A 7696-nucleotide genomic window follows, 5' to 3' on the forward strand; every position below is an offset into this window, starting at 1 on the left:
ATCCAGGTACCATGCAATAATTCACCTTTTCGAAAGAAATACAAACGAGGAGTAATGCACTAATGAGTTCGCCAACTAACTAGACATTTTGTGTGAAATGAATTTCTAGCTCTGGTGGTAGCTAGCCTTGTAGAGGGAAGATTGATTTTTCTTATATGCGCTTTCTGGATTAGTGGGAGTGGCTTGCGGAGCTGTGCAATGTGGTGCATTGTGGGAGTTGTTGTCTTTCACACAAATGCGTCCTGAAGTTATTTTTTGTCTTTCCTCGGTCACAAAGGCACCAAATTCAAAATTTATTTTACATTTCGGCTACATATATGACCCACTCTAAATAAAAAACAATGTTCAAATGGGTGGAATGCCCCTTTAAATGAGTGTTTGAACATGAGGTGCAGGTGTGTGTGTAATCAGTGCAGTACAGGTGTATGGTGTAATCAGTCCAGGGAGATGCATGATGGGAAATGGAGCCCAGGGAGTGCGTGGCTAATCGTGACAGTTACACTTTGAATCGTAATTGAATCAAATTGTGAGGCAAGATTTACACATTTTATATATTCATTTTATTTTTTGCAAAAACTGTTTACATTTTACCATACTTCAGCTGTTGAATCTTGTTTATATATATATATATGTATATGTGTGTGTATGTATATATATACAGTGAGGAAAATAAGTATTTGAACACCCTGCTATTTTGCAAGTTCTCCCACTTGGAAATCATGGAGGGGTCTGAAATTGCCATCGTAGGTGCATGTCCACTGTGAATAAATCTATATTTACTGCTGGATCACATTTGGCTATATAATATTCTCTACTACATGCTTATGCTTCTCTGTAATGGACAGTCTGTATTAATATTTGTGGGCATAATTGTCGGTGGTGGTAGTTATGTTTGAGGCCTATAATAAAATGTTACCTAGTAGCGTGTGTGCATCTTGTGTGTGCATTAGGGCTGCACGATTTGGGGAAAATGTCATATTGCGATAATTGAGGTCAATATTGCGATTGCGATATGCGATATAATAAACAAATAGTTTCATGAGTCAACTTGCTTGGTTCTCAAGGAAAATAAATGCACACACAGATTAGTGATAATCTGCCTAAAGAAAAAAGTTCTTTAGTCAAGAGCAGTGAGTGTTTTTCTCTGTTCCCTTTGTTCTTTGATTAACTTTAGAGACAGATATAATTACTGGCTACTGTGTACTGTCCCTTTAAAGGAATAGTTCACCCAAAGATGAACATTCTGTCATCATTTACTCTCCCTCAAGTTGTTCCAAACCTGTATGACTTTCTTTCTTCTACTGAACACAAAAGAAGATATTTTGAAGAAAATCTGTAACCAAACGACTGATGGACACCATTGACTTCCATAGTAGGGAAAAAAAATACTATGGATGTCAATGGGGACCAGCAACTATTTAATTACCAACCTTCTTTAAAATATCTTCTTTTGTGTTTAGCAGAAGAAAGGAAATCATACAGGCTTGGAACAACTTGAGGGAGAGTAAATGATGACAGCATTTTCATTTTTGGTTGAACTATCCCTTTAAGACCAGCCGCTGTTGACAGAGACGCGGATCTCACACGCCTCATTCTCTCACGAGTCACGATAAGACTACTCTTATGTTATGAAGATACTCGACAAAAAGACATTTTGGCATAATTGTGTGTTATTGTTCGTTCAAGCTCAAAAGAGAACTGTATTCTGGCATGCTGTTTTGTGCGCACGCACGATATTAGCGCGAGTCTTTCTGTGTGTCACAGTCAGGACATTCACAGGCAGCGCGTTCTTTTTGGCATACATGTGTGTTGTTAGTTCTACCGCGCGTCTATCTGTGGGTCGTGTGTGTGTGTGTGTGTGTGTGTGTGTGTGTGTGTGTGTGTGTGTCAGGAGGACATTCACAGGCAGCGCGTTCTTTTTTGTCTTATCGCGCATGAATGGTTTAAAAGCATTTGCATGAATAAGAGCGGGATCATGTAACACTAGCCAAAGGATGGCAAAAATTATCAGATGCTGCGTTAATTGTGTTAATAGCGCTAATTTGTTTAATATAAAATCGCAGCATTTTGCTTCATATAATCGCGTAGGCTTGACAGAGAGAGCTCAAAGTGATATTGATGTTGGTCTCTGGTCGGGTTCGGGCTGAAAAATTGCAGACGTTTTCGGGCTGGGGCCAGATTAGGGCTTGAACACCACGGGCCAGGTCTCGGTTAGGGCTGGATGTTTTGTCCCGTGCAGGGCTCTAGGCAGTATGTAAGCTGGAGCCGTTTACCTCCAGTCTTTGTGCTAAGCTAGGCTAGCGGTGGGTGCGTCAGACAGAGTTATGGCACGCACGGAGATGAAAAAGGTATGTATGGACTTATCTAACTCTGGGGGATACGGTGAATAAGCTAAAGTCCCAAAAAGTCGGCGTGTTCCTTTAACCCTCTGGGGTCGACAAACGCGCCCACGCGTTTTGCTGGATTTTTTTCACATAGCAGCAACATAAACTTAAAATACGCCGTCATTTATGGTCATACAGAAAAAAGAAATATGAAAAAACAATCTGTGATATTTCTACTTTTGTATGTGTCCACTTACAATCAAATCAAAACATTGTGCTTTTGTAAAATAAAGAAAATAAACACGGTGTGCTTTCTGCATCTCCGTCGCGGTGAACTTTTTTTTCTTGAGCACATCTATAAACTGAAACAAAACTCAGCGAATACTTGTCACACATTTATGAGCCATATATCTTTATAATCATTTAAGTGTGTACTTTTAAATGATCGGATTCAAACTGAAAACAAATATTCTCTGCTTAAGTAATTTGTATAAAACCAGTAAGATGTCCAGCTTCTCAAACGCTTGCTCATTATTTTTTATTTGACCACGCCCACACGCGCAAAAGAGATTGACATGCAAATCGCCCACGCCTCACACGAACGTGCTCGTTACCTCAAAAACAAAGCACCAAACTTCACCAAAGTCTCTGCTTTTCGTCGAGTTCGGAAGACAGGCCGTGAGCTTACATTGGATTTACCTCAGAAGAAGAAGAACGCGATTTGAAGACAAGAAAGATGTAAGGTAAGAAATTCTTAATTATTAGTTTGTTATTGTTGCATAAACTTCACATTGCAGTTGAACTGTTACTGTGTTTGTGGATATCTGCTCAAACGTAGATATGTATAATATGATAACCATAATGTATCATATTTTGGAGCGAGATCTGCTTTTGAATGTATCATATTTTGGAGCGCGGTCTGCGTTTGAATGTTTCATATTTTGGAGCACGCCATGCGTTTGAAAAGCAAAACGCACCAAACAATAGGCTTCATGTTTTTATATTGTAATCAATATATTTTTCTCTAGCGTAGTTGTTACTGAAATCTTTTGGAAGACTTAATTTATTGTTATTATTATTTTATGCAGCACTGCACATAGCCTATGCCTACAAGGCACAACAAACCTGGTGTTCATTATTGTTGGAAACATTTGTGTGTTTGTGTGTATTCTGTGAATTTTAAAAATACATTTTAACCAGAAAAATCTAAAATCTATTCCCAATATCGTGCAGCTATAGTTTCTCTTGATATCAGTATGTTCACAGGTTTTTTTGGGTTTTTTTACTGAGTCCTGCTGACTTCAACATTCACATGAGTCTATGTACATGAACATGGTAAAGTGAAAATCAAACACCTTGGAAATTAAAGGTATGTACAATGTTTTTAGGAATGGCACAAAGGGTTCTGTCTTTGGATCATTGTTTTCAATAGTGTGCTTTTTGTCATTTGTTGTGTCTCTTTTGATTATGTTGTGTTGTAAATAAATACAAACAATCAAAAAGCCATTCTTTTTTAAATCTCCTCATTCTTTGTGCAAGGTTGCTCAGAATGACAGGGCCTGATACAGCTCCTAATAGGGCCATTAGGGGAGTGTCTTTGTCTTTCTCAGGTGTGAAAGCCATGCATAGTAATGACGTGATCACGCCTCCCGCATAAAGCTTTCTTACACAAAACACATCTTACAGTTTTTAAATCAATATATTGTCTTATCTGAATGAGCAGTCAGGGTGATTTTCACATAGTTTTGGAGCAAATATTCTAGGGGCTACGTGATACAATTTTCAAAAGTCTTGTGAAGAAATAATCAGTATGGGTTTCATGAGCTTATTTCAGTGACAATTGTTTTTTGTATTTTCACAAACCACGCATAAACATCATTATCTCATAACTACAAACTTTTACACACATGCTGCTGATATATTATTGTAGCAGAGTTTGTGCTAAATACAGTGTAATCAGACTTTAGCCATGAAAATGTCACAAGTAACAGAAATAAGCACAAATGTCAGAGCATGTCAGAACACCTCCAGGCCCAGAAAACACCTCAGACCCCAGAGGGTTAATAATAGCTTTAATAATAACCAGTTTATTTGTAATGAATACACTAAAGACTATGTAGTGATTATTTTTACATGTTTATTACATTTCTGCAGGGCTGTAGTACTCGAGTCCGGTCTTGGACTCGAGTCCGGACTTGAGACCGTTTTTCTATGGTCTCGGACTTGTCTCGGACTCGCTGGTATTCGGACTCGGACTTGACTCGGCCTCAGCCACTGGTCTTGCCAAATAGGGCTTTTGGTCTCGACCGAGTCCAGGTGTCTTTATTATGTTCCCAGTAAGCACACATAGCCTACATCGCCACTTGATGAAACTTTTTTCATTTGATTGGTTCAACCGCCCGAATTTAATGAAAATATAATTTTTCGTCACGTCATCCGCCCGATCCGCGGTTTATCCACGGTTTATCCACGGTTTATCCGCATCTCTAGTGTGTGTGTGTGTGTGTGTGTGTGTGTGTGTGTGTGTGAGTTGGCTCGGCCCTCCCTCGTGCAGTTTAATTGGTTGACATTGCGTGTATGATTGACAGGAACAGAATGTGAGGCTGATCAGACAGTCGAAACGAATGTGTGTGTGCCTTTATGCCTATATAATTATTTTTATTTTTTGTATTTTTAATGATTTAATTTCTATAGGCTATATTTTTAAAAATAGAGTCGGCTCTTCAGATATGCAAGCCAGCTCCTGACGTTCACCTACACTAGATTATCTTCGCACAAATGCTTGTACTGTTAAGTATACTGTGCAAAATGGTTCTTATGAATTTCTTAAACAACTTCCTGATGAATATTTTTAAATTCTGCAGTTTGTTCTCAAATAAAAAGAACATATGTTAAACTAGAAAAAAAAAGTTTGTTGAAACAAACTTTAAGTTGGCTTGAGAAAGCCGGACCAGAGAGTTTGAAGAAGTTAAAAGTAGTTAGAAGTTTGAAGTAGTTTGAAGTTTAAAGTAGTTTAAATTTTGATTGATAAATTAGTTAGAAAGAAAGAATACTTAGAAAGAAAGAAAAAAGATTAGTTAGAAACAAAAAGAAAGAAATATAAGTTAGAAAGAAAGAAATATTAGACAGAAAGAAAGATTAGTTAGAAACAAAAAGAAAGAAAGATTAGTTAAAAAAAGAAAGAAAGAAAGATTAGTTAAAAAAGAAAGAAAGAAAGAAAGAAAAAGAAAGAAAGAAAGATTAGGTAGAAAGAAAGAAAGAAAGAAAGAAAGAAAGAAAGAAAGAAAGAAAGAAAGAAAGAAAGAAAGAAAGAAAGGTGGATTAGTTAAAAAAGAAAGAACGAAAGAAAGAAAGATTAGGTAGAAAGAAAGAATGAAAGAAAAAAGAAAGAGATTAGGTAGAAAGAAAGAAAGAAAGAAAGATTAGGTAGAAAGAAAGAATGAAAGAAAGATTAGTTAAAAAAAGAAAGAAAGAATAGGTAGAAAAAAAGAATGAAAGAAAAAAGAAAGAAAGAAAGAAAGAAAGAAAGAAAGGTGGATTAGTTATTTAGAAAGAAAGAAATATGGATTAGTCAGAAAGAAAGAAAGATGGATTAGTTAAAAAGAAAGAAAAATAGATTAGTTAGAAAGAAAGAAAGAACAATTGATTAGTTAGAAAGAAAGAAAGAAAGAAAGAAAGAAAGCGAAAGGAAGATTAGTTAGAAAAAAGATAGATAGAAAGAAAGAAAGAAAGAAAGATGGACTATTTAGAAAGAAAGATAGATTAGCTAGAATGAATGAAAGAAAGATGGATTAGTTAGAAAGAAAGATAGATTAGCTAGAATGAAAGAAAGAATGAACGGTGGATTAGTTGGTTAGAAAGAAAGATGGATTAGTAAGAAAGAAAGATGGATTAGTTAGAAAGAAAGAAAGAAAGAAAGATGGATTAGTTAAAAAGAAAGAAAAATAGATTAGTTAGAAAGAAAGAACAATTGATTATTTAGAAAGAAAGATATATTAGTTAGTTAAAAAGAAAGAAAGATGGATTAGTTAGAAAGAAAGATAGATTAGATAGAAATATAGATTAGTTAGAAAGAAAGAAAGATAGATTAATTAGAATGAAAGAAAGAATGATATATTAGTTAGAAAGAAAGAAAGATAGATTAGATAGAAATAAAGATTAGTTAGAATGAAAGAAAGATATATTAGAAAGAAAGAAAGATTAGTTAGTTAAAAAGAAAGATAGATTAGTTAGAACGAAAGATAGATTAGATAGAAGGATAAATAGATAGATTAGTTGGATAGATAGATAGATAGATAGATAGATAGATAGATAGATAGATAGATAGATAGATAGATAGATAAGGTTTGAAGATAGATAGATAGATAGATAGATAGATAGATAGATAGATAGATAGATAGATAGATAGATAGATAGATAGATAAGGTTTGAAGATAGATAGATAGATAGATAGATAGATAGATAGATAGATAGATAGATAGATAGATAGATAGATAGATAGATAGATAGATAGATAGATAGATAGATAAGGTTTGAAGATAGATAGATAGATAGATAGATAGATAGATAGATAGATAGATAGATAGATAGATAGATAAGGTTTGAAGATAGATAGATAGATAGATAGATAGATAGATAGATAGATAGATAGATAGATAGATAGATAGATAGATAGATAGATAGATAGATAGATAGATAAGGTTTGAAGATAGAAAGATAAAAATATAGATCTGATATAGTCTGAAAAGATATAGCATACCGAGTCAGAACAGTCTGAAGGTCTGACCCGAGTTTGGAGTTTGTAGAGTTAAAGCTCTAGGAGGAGTTAGAATTGTAAATTTAGTCTCAGAAGAATAATAATAAGTTTAAATAGGATTTCAGTAAGTTGGCTTTCTCAAGCCAACTTAATTACACTGTGTTCATGGTTGTTTAACCAAACTTTAATGTTTTCTGAAAATACATGTCTTTCCTATTAACCCACGTCCAAATAACAATATAATAAAATACAATATTTTTTTCAGGGAAGGCATAAACCAACCATAGGGATAAGATTATATGATATCAAGGGGAATATCTATACTTAAAAATACTTTAAACTTAAACTTAATACTTAAAAACAGTGTTGTGACACTCTTTTTGCTTTTAGATCAACAAATAATAACCCAAAATGCTTGTCTTGATAATGTCATGCATAAGACTTTTTTTTTCCTGTCCTGGACTCGGTCTTGACTCGGACTCTAACCTTTTTGGACTCGGTCTTGACTTGGACTCAAACCTCTTTGGACTTGGTCTTGACTTGGACTCGACTGGTCCTGGGGCCTCATGTATAAAACTTTGCGTAGATTTCATCCTTAAAGTGTGCGTACGCACAT

The sequence above is a fragment of the Rutilus rutilus genome (assembly GCF_951802725.1).
Source record: "Rutilus rutilus genome assembly, chromosome: 9".
NCBI lineage: Eukaryota > Metazoa > Chordata > Actinopteri > Cypriniformes > Leuciscidae > Rutilus > Rutilus rutilus.